Source organism: Barbatula barbatula, assembly GCF_947034865.1.
Source record: "Barbatula barbatula genome assembly, chromosome: 3".
In the NCBI taxonomy this organism is placed as follows: Eukaryota; Metazoa; Chordata; class Actinopteri; order Cypriniformes; family Nemacheilidae; genus Barbatula; species Barbatula barbatula.
The window spans coordinates 320,124-331,141 of record NC_136764.1 but is presented as its reverse complement, the minus strand read 5'-3'; positions in this window follow the sequence as shown (position 1 = coordinate 331,141).

Below are 11,018 nucleotides of genomic sequence, written 5' to 3'. Positions count from 1 at the left end.
AAAAATATATTTTACAGTCAAACAGATTACAGAAGCCACTGTGGATCTTTGCAGATTGTGTTGCACCCTCAACCCTTCCTCTCTCAATGAGAGACCATGATTCATGACATGGTCTATAAGTGAAGCTTCATCTGAAATAACAGCTCTGTGTCTTCTGTGTCTTCTGTGTCTTCCTCTCTCCCTGACACTCTTCTCCCTCCACGAACCCGTCTTCCTTGTTCCATTTCCAAAATTAGTCTTTCTTAGCTCTACCTTATATATATATATATATATATATATGTGTGTGTGTGTGTGTATGTGTGTTTGTGTGTGTTCACTAACAAGTCTAAAACAAGACACCTGCTTAACCTTTCAGCTGAAAGGCACAAGGCTGAAATCTGTTCTGTTTTGAATGTGTGGTTCACAGTTTTGACAGCAGTGTTTTAGCATTTGAACAAAGTGCTGTAAATCCACAATGTTGTGCAGGTCGTGGTTAAAGTCGTGGGATAAGTGTGTAGAGTTTTGCAAACTGTGTTCAAGCAATGAAAAACGAACTAGAGTTTGGTCCACATGAACTGCTGCTGTGCAGACTGTAGTTAGAGTTTTACACATGTGACTCTAGTTGTGCTCGCTGTCGTTTAGCAATGGAAAAAAACTGTAAGTCTCCAGTGAATGCTTGGGCTCTCTCCTCCTGGTCAGTGTAACTGTGAACTGTGACTTCTTATCTCATGTTGGAAAAGTGAGAGAACGTCATGTTTTAATGAAGTACAGTCATCTTTGATCATCTACAGGACTATATGTTTCTGTCTCATGACTCCAGAAGTGTTGAGAGTTTTCTTGTTTAAATGATTATCTCTGATAACCAATCACGTGAGCTTGATTTACCCAAGTTATGGCAATAGTTAGTCGACGCTGTTAGCTTAAATTCAACTGCATGTTGGATGTAAGGCAGGTCGGCGGTGGAACTCCTGGAGAGAGCTGAAACTGACTTCTGCTGGAAAAACTACAAACTATTTTTCTTTAGTAAATATTCTTCAATGAATGTCATTCCTGACTCTTTGTCTTCATTCATCATAGCTGGTCTACGGGTCTTTTACTGTAAATCTTAACTTTAAAAGCTGTTGTGTTCCGGGAGAATTCATTGAAAATCTCCAACAGAGGGCGCTACAGACTCATCTACTGCTGTCTGCATCTTAAACCCACACAAACATTAAGACACAGATGTGAATGCAAGAGATCTTCAGTCAGTCAGACTTTAAATCACATGCTCAGCAGTAAAACCACATCACAACATTTTTAAAGAGTTTTTTTCAGCAGATTTGACAAGACACCCAAAACCTGCTGAAACACATCAAACTGGTCTGAGCTGGTCTCCCTAAGCCTGCGTTGATCGTAGCTCCACCGGTGGGTGACGAGACTTCTAAGATCAACTTGAGGTTACAATGCTTTTGAGAAACGCAGCTCTGAGCCGGTTTGCTGGTCTTTGGTGGTTTTCTGGGGTGTCTTGCTGTGACATTAGTGAGAGAGTCAGTCAGTCTGTCCATCCGTCTGTAAAGTGAAGAAGAGCAGCGCTGTGAGATTATCAGGTGTTAAATGTCATTGGCTTTTCAATTAATTTCAATTAATCACCCGGGAGACTAACGAGCGTGATCACAGCGAGCTTTAACACAGCCAGTGTGATTAATTAAAGTCTTCTGTTTCCAGCCCAAACTCCAAAACCTTAAATGCCACTGAAAAACCATCCACTCTTTCACCACATCAGACTCATGACGTCACACATCAGACTAGTGACATCAGATCCATCACATCAGACTCATGACATCACACCTCAGACTAGTGACATCAGATCCATCACATCACACATAAGACTAGAGACATCAGATCCATCACATCACACATCAGACAAGAGTCATCAGACTCATGACATCACACATAAGACTATTGACATCAGACTAGAGACAGCAGACCAATCACATCAGACTATTGACATCAGACCGATCACATCACACATCAGACTAGAGACATCAGACTCATGACATCACACATAAGACTATTGACATCAGACTAGAGACAGCAGACCAATCACATCAGACTATTGACATCAGACCGATCACATCACACATCAGACTATTGACATCAGACCGATCACATCACACATCAGACTAAAGACATCATACTCATGACATCACACATCAGACTATTGACGTCAGATCTATCACATCACACATCAGACTAGAGACATCAGATTCAATCATGACATCACACATCAGACTAGAGACATCAGATTCGATCATGACAACACACATCAGACTATTGACATCAGACCGACCACATCACACATCAGACTAGAGACATCAGATTCGATCATGACATCACACATCAGACTAGAGACATCAGATTCGATCATGACATCACACATCAGACTATTGACATCAGACTAGAGACATCAGATCCATCACATCACACATCAGACTAGAGACATCCGACTAGAGACATCAGACCGATCACATCATACATCAGACTAGAGACATCAGATTCGATCATGACATCACACATCAGACTATTGACATCAGACTAGAGACATCAGATCCATCACATCACACATCAGACTAGAGACATCCGACTAGAGACATCAGACCGATCACATCATACATCAGACTATTGACATCAGACTAGAGATATCAGACCGATCACATCACACATCAGACTAGAGACATCAGATCCATCACATCACACATCAGACTATTGACATCAGACTAGAGACATCAGACCGATCACATCATACATCAGACTATTGACATCAGACTAGAGATATCGGACCGATCACATCACACATTAGACTATTGACGTCAGATCGATCACATCACACATCAGACTAGAGACATCAGATTCGATCATGACATCACACATCAGACTATTGACATCAGACCGATCACATCACACATCACACATCAGACTAGAGACATCAGACTCGGTCATGACATCATACATCAGACTATTGACATCAGACTGATCACATCATACATCAGACTATTGACATCAGACTGATCACATCACACATCAGACTAGAAATATCAGACCATTGTATCACGCCATTGTATCACACAGACATCAGACCAATAATGTCAGACATCATCAGAATCATGACATCACACATCAGACTAGAGACATCAGACTCATGACATCATAATAGAGATATCAGACCAATCATATCAGACTCACAACATCAGATTAGATTACAGACATCAGACCGATCACATCAGACATCAGATTCACAACATCAGATCGATCACATCAGACTCACGACATCGGACCGATCACATCAACCATCTGCCTAGATACATAATACCAATCACATCACACATCAGATTAGAGTCATCAGATCAAAGACATCAAATATCAGACTAGCATCAGACCCCATCACCACTGTAAAACATCAGATTCATGAGATCCTCTCTCTTCATGATATCGATCACTTTATTTTCATATCAATGTTAAACCTGATGTGCTGTAATGGTATGAGAGAAGAGTGTTGAATGATTTGAGCTAGTTAACATGCATGAGACGACGCTCATGTGAGACAGAGTTTGTTAGTCTGGACCGCTCCTCACCACTTTCTCTGACAAAGACTTATTCATCATGACATACTGTGTGAATCTAAGACGAATACCGCTAAATATCTTCACAAGAATACAAAAAGAGCTTTCTATAATAAGTCGACACCTGTGGACGATTCAGCCGGCGGTTTAATCGATGCTTTTCTGGCTGATCAGAGTAACATTATTCCAGCCAGCGCGTCTCTCTCCTCCTGTGGGAAATATAGAAATCAACAGCCATCGCCGACAAATAACTAAATTTAATTTGTGTCTGACGGCACTGAGAAGAAATGCTAAACTGTTATTTGCTGAGGAATAGGTAATATGATTGTACACACACCCCACGGGTCTCAAACAAAGGACTGCTGTGTAATTAGGTAGAAGATATTGACACACTGGTTTTCACAGCTACTTCAACATATTGAAACACGGAAACTGTTGTAATGAGCTTTAACACCTGGAAATGTCCAAACTCAGATCAGATACTGAACTCAGAGCGTCAGGCTTGTGTTGTGAACTGTTGAGCTTCGGCTGTAATCACATACACGCAGAGATCTCAGAGAATCACATGCACGCTTGACATGTGTCATTTGAGAAAACCCTTTTCAAACAAAATTTCCATTTTCTGTAAAAATACTTTTTTCAAACATATTCCTCTCAAAGACACTGCACTGAAAACACTCGTCTCTTTCTGTAGCATCTATTAAGAAACACTATCAAAAGTAAAGGAAGTTTTTTGAAAATCTGAAGAATCTGTCATCATTTACACTCTTTCTTTAATCGTGTCAAATTTGTAGACTTCCTTTGTTCTGTCCAACACAGAATGATTTGAGAGAATCCTCACACGGCATGTATGCAACACGCTTATTACACGGCTCGTTGAAGTGCTTGATACTGATTGACCAGTCGCCACTTTTGCTGTCATGATTCCGCTATCAATGTCATGCTTATTCTTGGTCTTGGTCTTGGTCTTGGTCTTGCAGCGGAGTCATGGCATAGCCTTAGGTTTTGTGTGAGAAAGACATGGCGTTGTTTTGATTTTGACTTGCCATGTGCTTTCTCGTGTCTCGTCAGTGTTTCCCGTCCTGTTGTCTCGTTAGCCTTCCCATTAGTGTTTCATTACCTACACCTGCCCCTTGTTAATTATCGTGTGTTTCCCCTTTAAAACATCCTCGTGTTCATTGTCCTGTGCTCGTTCGTTGTACTTGTTACCCCGTCCTAGAAGCCTTGTCTTGACAGATACGTTTAAGTATAGTTAGTCTTAGTGAGTGTTCGGTCTAGTCTTAGTGAGTGTTCGGTCTAGTCTTAGTGAGTGTTCGGTCTAGTCTTAGTGAGTGTTCGGTCTAGTCTTAGTGAGTGTTCGGTCTAGTCTTAGTGAGTGTTCGGTCTAGTCTTAGTGAGTGTTCGGTCTAGTCTTAGTGAGTGTTCGGTCTAGTCTTAGTGAGTGTTCGGTCTAGTCTTAGTGAGTGTTCGGTCTAGTCTTAGTGAGTGTTCGGTCTAGTCTTAGTGAGTGTTCGGTCTAGTCTTAGTGAGTGTTCGGTCTAGTCTTAGTGAGTGTTCGGTCTAGTCTTAGTGAGTGTTCGGTCTAGTCTTAGTGAGTGTTCGGTCTAGTCTTAGTGAGTGTTCGGTCTAGTCTTAGTGAGTGTTCGGTCTAGTCTTAGTGAGTGTTCGGTCTAGTCTTAGTGAGTGTTCGGTCTAGTCTTAGTGAGTGTTCGGTCTAGTCTTAGTGAGTGTTTGGTCTAGTCTTAGTGAGTGTTCGGTCTAGTCTTAGTGAGTGTTCGGTCTAGTCGGTCTAGTTTAGTGTTTTATAGTTGAGTTCTTGTTGAGTGTGTGGGTTTTTGTTTTCTGTTATTATTAAAGTCCGTTTGTTAACCCCTTCATCCCGCTGCCTGCAATTGGGTTCTTCCACCACGCCTTCCATGACATTTGCAGGTTTGTTAAGTGAGGGATAATGTTCAGGCAGCTGGCTGTTATCGTGAAATAAGGGCATTATTTCTGCCATAACAACCACCATCATCCCTTATATGACACACGTGTCCTGAAATGTTTTGGCATGAATGAAAGAAACGGTACTCACAGAATGTTTATATGCTCTCCTACTTGTAAGTCGCTTTGGATAAAAGCATCTGCCATAGACTAAATGTAAAGGCCTGTGATCAGTGTATAGAAAAGAAGTGAGCAGTTTATCAAACCATCTTTACATGCTTTACAAAATGAACTCGAGCAGTTATGTGAAGAATGTTTGAGTAAATATTTCTCTCTCAGACATAAAACTCAACAGACGGCAGTCAAACATAATACTGCGTGTGTGACAGAAGAGCTGTTGTGTGTTGTGTTGTGTATGTACAGTGGATTGTGATGATGTTGTGTAAAGTGAAAGCTTGTAGTTGATGTTGATTTATGTGAAGGTTTAACTGGCCCCTGTGTACTCCCCCTTTGGGCCCTGGATGATGTTCAGTGCCTCGTATCCCATGATGCATCTGTGCCCACACCAGAAACTGGCAGCATTTCCTTCCTCCTGAGGTGGGAATAATATCCACATGCCAGGAATTCTCTCTCTCTCTCTCTCTCTCTCTCTTTGTTCTTGGCGTGCGTGTGCTCCAGTTCTGCCAGCAGGTCTCTGTAACTGGGCATCACCCCAGACTGCCACCTGAGCTCCGTACGGCCCACGGGGTCCTGATGGGATCTACAGACGCTCCTCATCCTGAACACACACAAGTCGTTATCCCTCAAATCATCTGCAGTCTTTAATACAGAGACATCATACTTTTCATCTTACCAACAGTTTTCAGCTGGCACAGATAAAACACATTTGGCCAAAGTAACTTTGCAACGTTATTTACATCATAAGTCAACAGTCAGCTTTCTCTTTGAATGGTGGACATTTCTAAAATCGCTGGCACAAATCTGAATTAAACAGCACATTCCTCTCCATTCATTGGCTGTTTCTCAATGTCTTTAGCGGTCGTGTATCCTCGTGTTCTCGCTCTACGTCATCGTTAACCGCCAAAGTCCGGTTCCAATACTCAAGAACACAAGAGAACGCATGAAATTACCCGGATGTGTTCTGGATATCATCTGGATATCAAGGATTCGTCGAATGCAAGCTGTGTGTTGTGTTGGAAGGGTGCATCCTCCGAAGGTCTCATTTGAAGCCTGCTACATCATCTCATTTCATTAAAGCAGGTAGGACACTCCGTATGCACCCTTCTAATGTGCCCTACTTCCACCAGAATTCTGAGGACACGTGAGGTGTATTCTTCCTTACTAGAGATAACCCACAATTCTTTGCGTTGGCCAACTTCAATCAAGTCTCATTCATTCATTCATTCATTCATTTTCTACCGCTTATCCGGGGCCGGGTCGCGGGGGCAGCAGTCTAAGCAGAGATGCCCAGACATCCCCCACCCTAGACACTTCCTCCAGCTCTTCCGGGGGGACACCGAGGCGTTCCCAGGCCAGCCGGGAGACATAGTCCCACCAGCGTGTCCTAGGTCTTCCTCGGGGTCTCCTCCCGGTCGGACGGGCCCGGAGCACCTTCCGGGGAAGGCGTCCAGTAGGCATCCGTAACAGATGCCCAAGCCACCTCAGCTGACCCCTCTCGATGTGGAGGAGCAGCGGCTCTACTCCGAGCTCCTCCAGGGTGACCGAGCTTCTCACCCTATCTCTAAGGGATCGCCCAGCCACCCTGCGGAGGATGCTCATTTCAGCCGCCTGTATCCGGGATCTTGTCCTTTCGGTCATGACCCAAAGCTCATGACCATAGGCGAGAGTAGGTTTGACCTGTAGGTTTGACGTAGATTGACCGGTAAATTGAGAGCTTCGCCTTGCGGCTCATCTCTTTCTTCACCACGACGGACCGGTACATCGACCGCATTACTGCAGAAGCTGCACCGATCCGTCTGTCAATCTCCCGTTCCATCCTTCCCTCACTCCAGAACAAGACCCAGAGATACTTAAACTCCTCCACTTGAGGAAGGAACTCTCCACCAACCTGAAGTGGGCAAGCCACCCTTTTCCGACTGAGGACCATGGCCTCGGATTTGGAGGTACTGATTTTCATTCCAGCCGCTTCACACTCTGCTGTAAACCGTCCCAGTGCATGCTGAAGGTCCTGGTTTGAAGGGGCCAACACGACAACATCATCCGCAGATAGCAGAGACGAGATCGTGTGGTCCCCAAACCTGACATATAAATTACGAACAGAACCGGTGACAAAGGGCAGCCCTGCCGGAGTCCGACATGCACTGGGAACAAGTCCGACTTACTGCCGGCAATGCGAACCAAGCTCCTGCTTCGGCCGTACAGGGACCTGACAGCCCTTAGTAAAGGACCACAGACCCCATACTCCCGAAGCACCCTCCACAGGATGCCACGAGGGACACAGTCGAATGCCTTCTCCAAATCCACAAAACACATGTGGATTGGTTGAGCAAACTCCCATGAACCCTCCAGCACCCTGTAGAGGGTGTAGAGCTGGTCCAGCGTTCCACGGCCTGGACGAAAACCACACTGTTCCTCCTGAATCCGAGGTTCTACTATCGGCCGTATTCTCCTCTCCAGTACCCTGGCATAGACTTTCCCGGGAAGGCTGAGAAGTGTGATCCCCCTGTAGTTGTAACACACCCTCCGGTCCCCCTTCTTAAAAAGAGGGACCACCACCCCGGTCTGCCATCCCAGAGGCACTGTCCCCGACCGCCACGCGATGCTGCAGAGGCGTGTCAGCCAAGACAGCCCCACAACATCCAGAGATTTGAGGTACTCAGGGCGAATCTCATCCACCCCCGGTGCCTTGCCACTGAGGAGTTTCTTGACTACCTCAGTGACTTCGGCTTGGGTGATGGACGAGTCCACCTCTGAACCCTCAGCCTCTGCTTCCTCAATGGAGGACGTGACGGTGGGATTGAGGAGATCCTCGAAGTACTCCTTCCACCGTCCGACGACATCCCCAGTTGAGGTCAACAGCCTCCCACCTCCACTGTAAACAGCGTTGGTAGGACACTGTTTCCCTCTCCTGAGGCGCCGGACGGTTTGCCAGAATCTCTTCGAGGCCAGTCGATAGTCCTTCTCCATGGCCTCACCAAACTCCTCCCAGGCCCGAGTTTTTGCCTCAACAACCACCCCGGGCAGCAGTCCGCTTGGCCTGCCGGTACCAGTCAGCTGCCTCAGGAGTCCCACAAGCCAACCAGGCCCGATAAGACTCCTTCTTCAGCTTGACGGTTTCCCTTACTTCCGGTGTCCACCACCGGGTTCGGGGATTCCCGCCTCGACAGGCACCGGAGACCTTACGGCCACAGCTCCGAGTGGCCGCTTCGACAATAGAGGCGGAGAACATGGTCCACTCGGACTCAATGTCTCCAGCCTCCCTCGGGATCTGGTTGAAGCTCTGCCGGAGGTGGGAGTTAAAGATCTCTCTGACAGGAGACTCGGCCAGGCGTTCCCAGCAGACCATTACAGTACGTTTGGGTCTGCCGAGTATGTCCAGCTTCCTCTCCTGCCATCGGATCCAACTCACCACCAGGTGGTGATCAGTTGACAGCTCCGCCCCTCTCTTAACCCGAGTGTCCAAAACATATGGTCGCAGGTCAGATGAAACGACCACAAAGGCGATCATCGACCTGCGGCCTAGGGTGTCCTGGTGCCACGTGCACTGATGGACACCCTTATGCTTGAACATGGTGTTGACTGTCGTCACACCAGCCCGCCGCCTCTCCCCATGGGCAACTCCAGAGTGATGAAGTGTCCATCCTCTCTCGAGGAGTGTGGTTCCAGAGCCCAAGCCATGCGTAGAGGTGATCCCGACTATCTCTAGTCGGAACCTCTCAACCTCACGCACCATCTCAGGCTCCTTCCCCGCCAGCGAGGTGACGTTCCACGTCCCTAGAGCTAGCTTCCGTGTCCAGGGATCGGGCTGTCGAGGCACTCTCCTCTGACTGCCGCCCGATCCACTACGCACCGACCCCCTATGGTCCCTCCTGCACGTGGTGAGCCCACGGGAAGGCGGCCCCACGTCGCTCCTTCGGGCTCCACCACGTTAAGGTGGCGGTTCAAGGAAGGGCACACTCTGTGTCAGCTGACGGAGACCGAGGTCATTCTTCTCAATCAAGTCTGTGGTGTTTAAATGTTTATAAATGTAAATAAATGGGTTTACAAGCGTTTAGTGGTTTTTAAACGTTTTAAACAGTAAGGCTAAAAATGGTACATTTGTTTAATTCTTTTGTCATTGTTTAGGGTAGAAGTAACAAACTTTTTACTTCTTAAATTAAATGAATGTGACAGGTGTGCGAGTGCAGCATGTTGTCATAGAAACGTGGTACATCACGTTTCCTTTTCTTCCAGTATGTCCTACGAAGGACGTCTCGTTTAATTAAGTTGAGGGTCCTCCGTATTCCGCATCCTAAGAGGATGAGACCCCATGAGAACACAAGGAAACGAGACACAGCTTGGTTGCGTACAGAACCCGTTTGAAGTCCAAGAAGTCCCGAGGTTGCCACGCAAGACCATTCTTGGCATTCTTTGAATTGAGTGGCGCATCTTGATGTTATCTTTGGCCACAACCTCTCTGCTTAAACTCCATAATTCAAAAATAAATATAAAACCTATAACTCACCGTACATCACACACAGATTCATAAGATGTAAGGCAGTACTCAGATATTCGTACACGCACACACGCACACCAACACACACACACATACTCTGTTTCTCATCATTCACACTATTTACATTTACATTTATGCATTTGGCAGATGCTTTTACCCAAAGTGACTTACATTGCATTATCTTATACATTTATACACAGGTATCTGCAATCCCCTGAGATCCAACACACAACCTTGCGTTGTTAACACTGAGATACAGGAAAGTTATGTCTCTCTTTCAGGCTAATAATACAGATGATCACAAATGCTTCCTCCACAAGAACACTTGAGATAAATAATGAAGGAACACACTCTGTGTCAGCTGACGGAAACCGAGGTCATTCTTCTCACACAACACGTCAGTATTTGTTCATACTGGGTAATGATTCTGTGATTGTGTCCTTATATCTGAACGTGTTGTGTGAAAGAGATCATGTAAAGATATCTGTATATCACCATGAACACTAATGACCAATGACTGCACATTATTCTGATATTGATTTGAGTGTTCAGTAACTGAATTTATCATGTGTGTAGAATGAGTTTGGAAGGACACAAGAGACTGAGAAACTAGAACACATATGTAGGGAATGAAATCTCTACCTGATGTTCATAAGTCATAATCTGAATCTCAGGAACTATAGAGTTTTGTGCAGAACAGTCACTTCTCACAGCTCTTTCAATCACATGTAATGGAGATGTCAAACAGAGAAAATCAGCTCTTAAAATCATACCTAAGTAGGCAGCTGACTAGGTTTGGCTGGGAGTGTGTGTGTGTGTGTTGTGTGGTGCTTCATCAGGCT